We start from the raw sequence: 12369 nt of genomic DNA, 5'->3' as shown, positions 1-12369 counted from the left end.
TTCGCCGATACGTTCCACAGCCTTGTCGCCGACATCTATGAGTGTGGCTAGGGCCATTCCTTCCACTTCTCCCCCTCTCGTTGACGTCTCCTCTAGCCAAAAAATCAAATCGAATAATGGTTGGAGGTTACAGGAAAAGAACCCAGAAAATCAGGAGCCGGAAACCACCTTCTCTTCTGGCCTAGCTCTCTTCGTCCACGGCAGTGAAATTGGTTGATTGGTCCCAAAAATCCCCATCTCCCAAAGGTATATATGTATACAAGGTTTGTTGGCAGTTCTCATCGTATATATACACTTCAGGGTTTGCGAGGCCAATCAAGCTGAATGATGTCATAGAATCGGCTCATTTATTTAATGAGCCTACAATTGAGGTTTACTTCTGGGTTGGTTGTTTACTGGGTGTCTGATTGTTTTTTTGTTGCGGTTGTTCGATTTGCAGTACAAAACCCTAACCCTAATTTTGGAAATGGAAGAACTAAGTCTCCATCTCCCAAAGGTATTTTGGGACATTTGTATGTTGTTTTGGAAATGATTGATTTTTATTGGGTATCAGATTGTTCTACTTTTTTATATGGTTGTTGGATTTGCAATACGGAACCCTAACCTTAATTCTGATAACGGAAGAGCTAAGTCGGTGTCTCGATCCCAGAATACTGATCGGGAGAAAGGTTTAGTTTGGTCCAGAATCGAGTCTGATAAACCTAGGGGAAGTGCTTTTAGTTATGTTTATCCTACTGTTGATTATCAAGTATGGTATGATTTATTGTCAAATTTGGATCCTTTTGGGTTTGCTGTGTGTTGGTCATTTGTATGTGGTTATAATGAATTTTTTAGATAGGGTTAAGACTAGAGCAGCTAAATTTGGAGATTTCTTTTGCTGGAAAAGGGAAATGATTATCATTTGCCTTCAAAGTATGGTGTTTTTCTCAAATAAAAGAATTCTTCTCTATGTGGCTTTTCCGTACGTTACCCTAACCCTAATTTTGATAAGGGAAGAACAAAGTTGATGTCTCGATCTAGAAAACTGATCGGGGGAAGAGTTGAATTGGGTTCGGAATTGGGTCTGAGAAACCTAGGGCACGTGCTTTTGGCTACGTTTATCCCAACCTATTTGAAGTCAAATTTGGTTCCTTTTTGTTTTCTGCGTGTTTATGGATTTGCATTAGTTTGGTTTGTCAGTAGTTAGAATGAAGTTTTGAGCTAGGGTTAAGGTTAGAGCAGTTGAATTTGGGGATTTTCTTTCACTGGAAATGATTTTCATTTACCTTCAAAGTTTGGTAGGTTTTCTTTGAATAAAAGAAATTTTCTCGATGTTGCTTTGTATTTGATTTCCATGTAATGCTGATTTAAAGATAGAGTGTGGTTTTTTTGTACGAGGTTCCTATGTAGCAGCAGCACATATGCGCATCACCATCAACCAGTACCAAGTCAACCGGGCAAAACTCCACAACAAAAAAAACCACGCTCGATTCCCTCGGCGACGTCGTTCGAGGTAACTGATCCCCCCTTCTCCGGTTGGTTTTGGACATGGGTTTTGCGCTGTTTGCTTGTCTGTCTCTCTAGCATGCTTACCATCAACCAGTACCAAGTCAACCGGGCAAAACTCCACAACAAAAAAAACCACGCTCGATTCCCTCGGTGATGTCGTTCGAGGTAACTGATTCCCCCTCCTCCGGTTGGTTTTAGACCTGGGTTTTGCGCCGTTTGCTTGTCTGTCTCTCCGGTTGGTAACTGATCCTCCCCCGGGGAGAAAAAAAAAAAAAAAAAACCCACCTGTTTTGGTATGTAACGTGTGTCCCCCCCCCCCCCCCCCATATAGTTTGTTTCCTTTTTGTCTTGCCGCTATCCGTCGTTGATATTGGTTATGCGATTGGGTCGCTTATGGGACCTCGGTGTGTTTTGAGGGTTGTCATTCCTGTAGATAATGTCGCGTTTGGTTGGTTTTTGCTGCAAAATCCACTTTCCCTTTGATTATGTTTAGTTTTGCTGTTGTGTGATTGTTTTAATTGCAAATCTTTGTTTCCCTTTGATTGTTTGGTGCTCCCGCAACTTCTGGCTATGAAGTGTCTTCTAAAGCTTGTAGCATTTCCCTTTCTTAGTCTGTGAAAGTTAGTGTGTGTGTTGCTGTCTTGTGTGTGTTTGAGCCACCTATGCAGTTTTCGAACATTTTTAGGGTCGGTATTATGTGATCACAATATATGTTGTTTGATTTAGGTTTGCTTTTCCTAATCTGTCATATCTTTGTGCTTTTCAATGGTGCTTCTGTGTCCAGAATGGTGGTCGGTGTTCTGTTCCTGCGTTGGGATATTGTCAAGAACCCTTCCAACCTATCTTCGAGAGTGGCTCTTTATTATCTAGAAACTGCTCGAGGCCAATAGGTAATTGCTGCTCTTGCAATACGTGGTGAAGACAATCAGTTGGTTTGCCAACCATTTGGCCAGTTCATTGAAGGCTACCAAGATCTTTTAAATTTTGGCCATGTCGTTGGGTGGAATTATAGCTTCCAAACTCTATGCCGACTCGGCGGGTTTTTGGGCCTTACCGCCAATAAGTTCGCTTCTGTGCAGAGTTCATATACCTCTCATTCGTTACCCTGTCTGCCATCATCCCACCATACCAAATTTGGCTTCATATTTCCCTTTATAACTGCTTTTTCTACCCGCTTTGAAATACAATGTCCCGCACGACCATCTTTGTGCAAGCTATTCGACAAAATGTGTTTTCCAAATATGAGTGTTCAAACAGTACCAAAACAAACATATGAATAGTTATGACCTTCAAAAAAAATGAATTGGACTTCAACCACGTCTCATTGTCAAAATCTATATTAATAAAAATATATGGCCTAAAACTCATTGAAAGTACGCAGTAAATTCCACAAAAAATAATATTTCAGTCAAACATTTTTGTTACATGGCAATGTGTACAATTTATTGCCAATCAGATCATCTCAAACATTGGATAACTAACTTTTGCTTTTCCCCTTTCCAGGTATGATTTGGTGATTGTATGGTAGTTTGAACGGAGATTCCTTTCATGGTATATTCTCTTCCCCACATTTTTGTTGGAAATTTTTCAGGAAAATCGGATGAATAAAATCGAGGCATACGGTGGGTCTCTCGAGGCAACCGATAGGCCTCTATTTGGTTCAACGAATCTGGACGTGTACTAAGACCAGGAGTTACAATATGGTTTACTCCTCCCCATTATGAGGTTAATGGCAGATTTGAATTCTCAAATTCATTGCGGGAGTTGCATGAAATTCAATTCCCGAATTCATTATAGGAGGTTTTCTTCCTTTATATTGGTGTATCATGTTTTGGTAGAAGAACTAGAGATTCATATTGCTCCATTTTACTCTGTATATTGTTCTTGTGAGAGAGAGACAGACGGCTGTTCAGTTCACCAAGGCAGTCGACGGTGGTGTTCCGACGGCTTGCGGTTTAGCCGAGCCAACTCTGGGAGAAAGACGCCAACACATCCTACAACACTCACGGTAGGCGGCGAATCTTTCTTAAGGAGACTGTGGTACCACACAGGACTCGGTTCTTGATCCGAAAATTCTGTTTGTATCTCGTACTTACGATTTGTCTACTGTTATATATTTTGTAACTTGATTCGTTCATGTAATCATGTTGTTATCAATGAGAATGTTCTCTGGAATTTCTGTTATTGCCGAATTCTTCCCAACAAACTCAAGAAAGATTCGGATCTCCAATCGGCAAAGAATTCCAGAAAACAGTTTCTATTATGAACTAATATTTGGGTTGCAAGAACTGATTCATGGCAGATTGATTATCCAATTCATTCGCCGCTGTCACGAGTTGGTGACTCTCAGTTCACCCACATGCAGGTCATGCACGCCAAATCTTTATATACGGTATCTGTATAACTGTAGTGATAGTTGGTTACTTTTGGGTTGTGGCAGTGCATGTTTACAATATTGGTAATGATGATCATGATATGCAAGTAAACGGTGCTAGTTGGTTTTGGACTAACGTACTCTTTGATGCAGTGGAGTTTTTCCTTTTCTTTAATTAGACAAGGTACTTTCTTTGGGAACTCTACTGATTTGGTTTAAGAGCACGTAAGATACATGCAGTTATTTTCCCATATAAATTTAAAAGTTGTGGTTTATACTATGGGTTAATAGTTTTCGTTTCACGGACTTGTGGAAAGAAGTCTCTGTGGTTTCTATGATCAGTAGTAGTTTTCTCGAACGGAGAAAAACAGCCCGATAGTTCTGTTCATTTGGCAATTATATTCCTATAAAGAACAGTTTCGGTTTTGTGGCCTAATGATGAGTCACTGACGTATTTGTAATTTGCGTCTGGTATTAGAGTATTATTCTAAGGTACCTCTGCACATGTGACGGCCAATTTGACTTTGTTACTTGGCTTGATATTTGACTATTGGACTAATGCTCTGAGAATTCTAGTTATCCTGGTTACGAATTATGAACCCGGTTAAGTTTGACATTACAGTTTGCTTAATGGGTGTTGTGCGTTAACAGGATCAGTAATCAAGCCAGTTTCGGGTTGCTTGGGAAAATGTTTGTTTTCCCATTTTGTGTTTGATCTCGGTTTGGAGGACTAAAACTTATTCTTTTTAGAATAATTTAATTTAATCCATATTTGGGCATAACTTTTGTGGATGGAAATTTTGGTGATTGGTTCCACAGGATGGTGGATAGCATGCGGTTGGTCGGTGTTCATGATTGAAGGATGGTACACACCTAGCATGGTGGAGTCTCACTTGTGTGCGAGATTAGAGTAATCTGCTTGGCTTTGGCCTTAATAGTAGATTGCTTTATGGATGCTGAAAGGAAAAAAAAAAAAAAAAACCAGTTTGGCTTCGGCCTCAAATAGTCGTGTGCGACTGGGTCTTGTATGGGTTTTGTGAAAATTATTGGGCTATGGCCTCGGCCAGTCAAGTGCGACTCGACCTCGGATCAGTTTGTGTTAAAACTGTTTGGCTTCAGCCTCGATTAGTCGTGCGCGACTCAATCATGGATGTTGATAACAGATAGGCTACGGCCTTGGTAAGTCGTGCGCGACATGACCTCAAATCAATAGTTTATACGGTTTTTGGGCTGGTCTACTCCGCTTGGACCATACCTGGTCATTCTGGATTTGTTTCGAAAAATAAGTTCTTGTTTTCGGACAAAAGCAGATTGGGATTACTCAACCATTAACAATACTATTAATATCCCACGTTTGTGTATTGGTGGTGCATTGTATATTCTTAAAAATTGAAGTTTTTAAGAATTGGGTTTATGGCTCTTAATGATGGCTGGAGTTACTAGTCAGAAATGGATTTTGATAGTGCAACCTATGCACGTGGTTTTTTTTTTAGCTTTCTGTTTCAATTGGTTTTGTCCTTTTCTTGTCTGTTAGTAAGGTCTATTTTTCCATTGGGAAAAAAAAGAAAAGAAAAGAAAAGAAAAACATAGTATATGTTATTTATTAATGCAAAGCCAAAAACTTTGGAGTACACACTTTTTGTTTAGCATAAATATCAGTCACTTATGCTATGTTGTGAATAATAGATTCTATGATTCTATGTTAATATGTGAATTCAGTAAGGTTTTCCACGTGTAAATGGGAAATATGGAGATATTTGTACAGGCTTGAACTTTTATATAGTTCAGGAAACTGGTCGCATTTGGCATCTTTGCACATTATATGCATATATGTTGTTGGAGATCTCAAATGGTTCTTACAATGGGAATACTTGTGATGGTATTGTCCCAAGTGGTTTGACTACAACTGTCTGGTGCGCCAACAGTGGTTCTTACGGAACATGTTCCTCTCGTTTGGGAAAATGAGCAGGACGGGCAAGTGGTTGCCGTTGTAAGGTTCAAGTGACAAGGAATTCTTAGGTTCAATGAGACTATTTTTCACGAGTAGCCGAGAATGATCACTGAGGAGACTCTGTCTCCTGCCCATTCCTATGGTGTAGAACAGTGATACCTGCAAATGAAAAGAGGTTAAGCATTGCTTTTAATGACTCCTATGCGCTAGATTTCCAGGCGGGGTATAACAGGATACTCTTTATAGGAAGGTCACCTATGTAAGTATGAAGTAGGGTCGCTTCTTTGAGAATTGTGGCGAAATTCTCGAGAAAATACTCGCAGAACCAGGAAGGGGGTGTCATGGCCAAAATGAACCCAATAGTGAGAACTAAACTACGTCAGGAGAAGTCCTGTGTGACGTCTGTTGTCTCAGTTTACATCGGCGGTGGAACAGTTCAAAGCGGGACCGCACACTGGTCTGCTAATAGACCCGATAGGCTATCACAACGGAAGGTTCCAGGCCAAAAGCCACCTATCCTATGCAGGGATTATCCGTTGTCTCTCTCTCGAATCAGCTTTGTACTCTGCGTCAGTTTGTCTGCCAATTTCATTCATGGGGGGGATTGTTGAAAATTTTCCAGGAAAATCGGATGAATAAAATCGAGGCATACGGAGGGTCTTTCGAGGCAACCGATAGGCCTCTATTTGGTTCAATGAATCTAGACGTGTACTAAGACCAGGAGTTACAACATGGTTTACTCCTCCCCATTATGAGGTTAATGGCAGATTTGAAATTTGAAATTCATTGCGGGAGTTACATGAAATTCAATTTCCGAATTCATTATAGGAGGTTTTCTTCCTTTATATTGGTGTATCATGTTTTGGTAGAAGAACTAGAGATTCATATTGCTCCATTTTACTCTGTATATTGTTCTTGTGAGAGAGAGACAGACGGCTGTTCAGTTCGCCAAGGCAATCGACAGTGGTGTTCCAACGGCTTGCGGTTTAGCCGAGCCAATCCTGGGAGAAAGACGCCAACACATCCTACAACACCCACGGTAGGCGGCGAATCTTTCTTAAGGAGACTATGGTGTCACACAGGACTCGGTTCTTGATCCGAAAATTCTGTTTGTATCTCGTACTTACGATTTGTCTACTATTATGTATTTTGTAACTTGATTCGTTCATGTAATCATGTTGTTATCAATGAGAATGTTCTCTGGAATTTCTGTTATTGCCGAATTCTTCCCAACAATTTTTCCCTTCTCGCACCAAGTATTGACTTAATTGATACTCCTACTTTTAAATTTTCCTTTTTAGCTTTTCCCTTGAGCATTGGCCAAAGTCACCACGAATATTTCTTGCTATCCGAAATAAGATGTCTGGTAGAAAAATTTGTTCTTGTGCATAGTTCTCCTTTTGATCATATATTCCTTCTAGATAAAAATTCCTATGGTCAGCTAATTTGTTTGGGTTCAGGAAATCTTTTTTTTTTTTGGGTAGGATTTGATGACATGGAATATAAGTTGCCAGCACAATAAGGAATACAAAGTTATCAAGAATGATTCTGTTGCTGACTTAAAGTCTATGCTTATGCCGGATCATGCGTGACCTCGTTTCTTTCTCTTTATGCTACATTACGTTATGAGTTCAGTAATTCTCTCTGCAAAATCACCCTCACCCAACAATCCAAACCCACGCTTGTTGAATCGGCCCACTTTACCTTCCTTCGTTCCCCTGCTTTCCCTTCCCTGTTTTCTTTTACAGGTTTGCAACACGTTCTAGCTTGCCCTTGTTTTATCTCAGCTGATGGGAACATGTAAGAATTCAGTGTTCGCCTTTCGATTTTGTATATTTCTCAATTTGTGACCACAATTGTTCTTGGTTTTTATGAGTGCACGCAGTTCGATTCCTTGGTTTGAACTCCAAAACCTAGCTACTCTGATTTAGCTTTGCCTACATGCGATCTGTCCCACAAAATGTGATTTCTTTTTCTCAAGTAGATTGTAACATAATTTTTGTTTATTGTTCTTCCTTCTGTATCAATTCCTAGGAGTACTACACGCAACTTACTTCTTCAGTGCTACAATTTCCTCTTAGTTTCTCTACAATTTCTCCGTACCGACAAACAGCCATTGTATATATGAACATCGTTATGAACTTATTGACAGACAAATCTATTTGATTGCCATGCATAAATGTTACTTGCCCGTTCACTGCTCATTCAAGATGTTTAGTGGTAAACACATGGCCTGTAAAAAAATTACCATATTATTTTTTGAAGCTTCTTCTATAACTACATCTCATCTGGTCTCGCTGCATGTTAAGAAGTACAGCTTATTCCTTTGATTACCATTTCTTCAGCACAACTTCTATTTCTCAATATTTTGTGCCCAACTCAAACTATTAGTTATACTTGCCTTTTCTGTAAATTTATTATTTCACCCATGTTCTCTTCTATTTGTTTATTAATCCTAAGTATTTGCTGCATGAGTTTCATGCTTCTGTATTGAATAGAGTTTATGATAACTGTATTACAACATTTTCCACCCCATGCCCTCATTTCGATTGTTTCCAAAAATATATTTTGCAGGTAAATTTTAAAGAGTGATTATAAATAAAATGGTCATCAGTATTCCATTCATGCGCTGGGTTCCTGTACAAAACCCATGGCCAAAACTCAAACAAAAACACGCTACTACCTAGAACCTACTAAGGGTGACCGAGTGATTGCTACAGTTGCAGTGCATGCTCAAGGAGATCAAATTGTATACCAGTCGTGTCTTACTTTCATGCAGCAATATCAAAATATATTACCATTGGGTCACATTTGTGTCTGGAATTCAAGCTTCCGGCTACACACATGGTTAGATGATATTGTCTACTATTCATTTCTTCGCTGTAGCACTCAGGGTAAGGGCAAAATGTCCACCTATTATTTACTTTATTGCTTCGCACTATTATGTTTGTGAACCAAACACTTTTATTCTGTTTCCTCTGATCATTTTGGCCATTCAATTGTTGCTTTCTTTATATGCTGTCTTTCGGTTAAATTTGTCGTCTTCAGTTCTGCTTCCTATCAACTACAGAACCACAAGACAAAAAAAAAAAAAAAAGAGAGGAAAACCCCACTCTGTTGAGCCAGCAAAAAAATGAATTTCCATTTGATTTGTTGGCCTTATTATTTTCTTTCCAGGTTTAAGAATGTGAAGCAGCGGATACCCTAATAAAATGATTAGATTTGATTTTCTCCTTGAGCTTCTTTGTTGAATGGTACAGAATGTACATGCTCTCACTCTCATCTTTAGCTGTCAAACCAAAATAAGTTTCTTTTTCTCCTACTGTATGTCATGTTTCAATGTTCCAATTATTTCTTTCTGGTTTATCGGCTCATGTTGTTGATGTTGGTTTGATTTTGCATTGCATGTATTGTTTTAACCATTTCTGTGGGCTTCATTTTTTGTTCAATGTGCTGGTCCCATGAACGATACCCTTCTTTCCTTTCCTTTCCTTTTCATTTCCCTGGTGCTTCTGTTCTTGTCTATAATGCAACATGAAGTCTATAATGCAACATGAACCAAGAATACCTTTCCCCAACTATGCAACCCTATCTTGAGTTCGTGTATGTTCACAGAAGAGACCCATTTCTTTGCTTAACAAGTCTCAGGGCCTATGAAGAGTAAACTAATTGGCCCTCTCTCAATAGGACAACTGTTTTTCCACCCATAGTAAAAACACCTTTCCTTCTACTATATCTCAACCTCAACCTCTTTATTGTTGACAAAATCAGACCATCATATGTTTACATTTGTTGCTTTCTTCTTAAATTCTACAGCTATTTTTTCAAAGCCAAAAGTTACAAGTAATATACACTTTGGGGTTTGCATATTCAGCTACTATTAGGCATTATTCTTCAGTGATCGCTATTGCTGATTAGGATTTCTTAAAAGCAACCATTCTAGCCAATTTGGATTGCATATCATGCTTATAAACAAATCCAGTTAGCCATATCTTTCAACCAGCTCCACCTTCAACCAGCAATTGCAGCAACTGCAACTGCACCAATCACTCCCTCACCCTCAGTAGTTTCTAGGTAGTAACATCTTTTTGTTTGAGTCCGGCTTGCCATATCTTTCAACCAGCTCTCCCTTGAACGCTGAACTATCATAGGAAACAACCTAATTGCATGAGTATTGAATTTGATTCTGCTCTGATTTCAAATCGATACGCACAAAATTTTCAACAACATGCCATCCTTTCTTTGTCTGGTTTTCAAGTAATGCTTTTGCTGTTCTTGTATGATACGGTACAATTACTCTTGTCCCTCACAAAATTTCAGTCTCAGAGTTACTACTTGTTCTCTTAATCCCTTAATGCCATCCAGGCTCACCGAGAGCAAAGAGCAATCCATATTAGAGAAAGTCATAACAGCCATACTCACTTCATGCACGTTTCCTCTCCACCTTTACTTCAATTCTAATCTTTACACACCTATGTTAGTATTTCTGCTCACATATTTTGCACATCCAATTAACTTTCAACCAACAACACCAAATAATGCAAAATACAAAATAATTGCCAACCACGCCTTTCCTAAATCAAACAAACAAAATAACAAAACAAAACATCCTTTGCAATGGGCAAAAAACACCCTCTTCAATGGGCATGATTCTCGTGCCTCGCACGAGGCTGGACCTAGTGAAATAAAAAAAGGGGGGACTTCCAATTATTATTGTTCTTCAATTTTCAACATGCCACTTACTCCAGTGTTGCCATTTACTGTATTTATTGTTCTTCAATTTTCAACAAGTCACCTACTCCCACGATCAAAACAGTTACTTTTATTATGTATATAACGGGAAAAATTTTCAGTACCGAGCGGGTATCACGTGATGTCCGCTCGCGCATCCGAGCTATCCATTTCGTTTTTGAACGGCTCAAATTTGGAGAGAGAAAGTGTTGGGGTGAGAGGAGAGAGAGAGTTTCAATCCGAACCATCAAAAAGTGTATCGGACGGTTCGGATGTGCCGAATGGATACCATGTGAGATATATCCGCTCCGCACTGAAAAATCTCTCTGTATAACGGGAATTGACCAAATCGGAAATTCAGTCACCCGATCGACCAAGATTGGATTGTGTACATTTACCTACTCCCCCCATCAAAAATTCATTCACTTATTAAAATCATTCACGCCACTAGCTCTTTTTATCAAGTAGGAGTCTCTCTCTCTCTCTCTCTCTCTCTCTCTCTCTCTCTCTCTCTCTCTCTCTCTCTATATATATATATATATATATATATATATTTTTTTTTTTTTTTTTTGATGTGTTCAAAAGAAGTATTTTTCTGAAAAACAAAACATATATACTCCTACTTGATGGGTGAGTTCACGCTATTTTTTTTTTGATCGGAGAGATCACTAAATTGTATTTTTTTTTATATTTTATTTAGCTCAAAAATACATACTTTTCAAGACAACTTGTTTCCTTTATCTAAATGGATTAAATAGTATTTTGCATTAGAAAACAAGTGATATTTTCGAATAGTGTGAACTCATCATACTTCTTTCTGCCTATTTTCCATGGAAGATGATATGAGAGGAGATGCTAGCTTCTTTGAGGATTCCGATTCCGAAGATGAGTGAAGATCTTGACAATGCTTGCAGTAATGCTACACACACAGCATTTATGCACAGATTTGTTGTGGGGCCCACTACGGGTCCCACACAAATAATCCGAGCCGTTCATTAAATGTAAAACATTTTTTCAAGGGCCTCCGCTAAAAATCAACTCAATCCGATACTTACAGATGCTCGATTCAATCATTTAACTTTTCATTCGAGTTTCAGGATAATGAAAAGTTAGATAATTAAATCAAGCACTTATAGATATCGGATTGAGCTGATTTTTCACGGAGGCCCTTGAAAAAATATTTACATTTAATGAACGGCTCGAATTATTTGTGTGGGACCCGTAGTGGGCCCCACAACAAATCTGTGCACAAAATCTGTGCATAAATGCTGTGTGTGTAGCATTACTGCAATGCTTGCTCATAGGGAGCAACAGTTTCAAGCACAGAAGGGTAATTTGAAATGGTTGTCTTTCTCAGTAAATATTTTTGCTATGAACATAAATTCTACTCCCTCCGTCCCTTATTTATAGTCCGGTATTCCATTTTGGGCTGTCCCTTAATAAGTGTCCATTTTGTAAAGTTAGTGGGTAAAAGTTAGTGAATTGTCTATTTTATCCTTAAAAGTAGATTCCATTTTAAAAAGTAAGTGAGTAAAAGTGTAATGATGATGGATAAGTAGGGAAAGTGGAGGAAAAAGTTGATGTGAAAGGTATAATGATGATGTCTTTTTAATAAGTTGGAATTACGAAGCAGGACACTTAAAAAGGGACGGAGGGAGTAACATTTAATTACTTATCTAACACTCGTCAATGATTTGAGAGAGAGATGCGTGATCAGGAACTTCAAGGGGTGATTTTGGTAGTAAAAAAATTATTGATTTTTATTTGTGGTTGAGAGTTGTTAGGTGTTTCCGGCAGTGAATAAGTTATTGAGAAATGTCAAATT

General features: G+C 38.7%; 1 long non-coding RNA gene across 1 annotated transcript; it reads left to right on the top strand.

The window, feature by feature from the left end:
* The first annotated feature begins 3009 nt into the window (after nucleotides 1–3009).
* On the top strand, nucleotides 3010–8827 carry LOC131297883 (uncharacterized). The gene is made up of 2 exons (XR_009190386.1): nucleotides 3010–7613; nucleotides 8388–8827. It is a non-coding gene; the product is annotated as an uncharacterized LOC131297883 (long non-coding RNA).
* Nucleotides 8828–12369: the final 3542 nt, after the last annotated feature.

Source organism: Rhododendron vialii, chromosome 8a (genome assembly GCF_030253575.1).
Source record: "Rhododendron vialii isolate Sample 1 chromosome 8a, ASM3025357v1".
Taxonomy (NCBI): domain Eukaryota; kingdom Viridiplantae; phylum Streptophyta; class Magnoliopsida; order Ericales; family Ericaceae; genus Rhododendron; species Rhododendron vialii.
The sequence above is the reverse complement of the archived record's forward strand: the minus strand, read 5'-3'. Positions and strand labels throughout refer to the sequence as shown.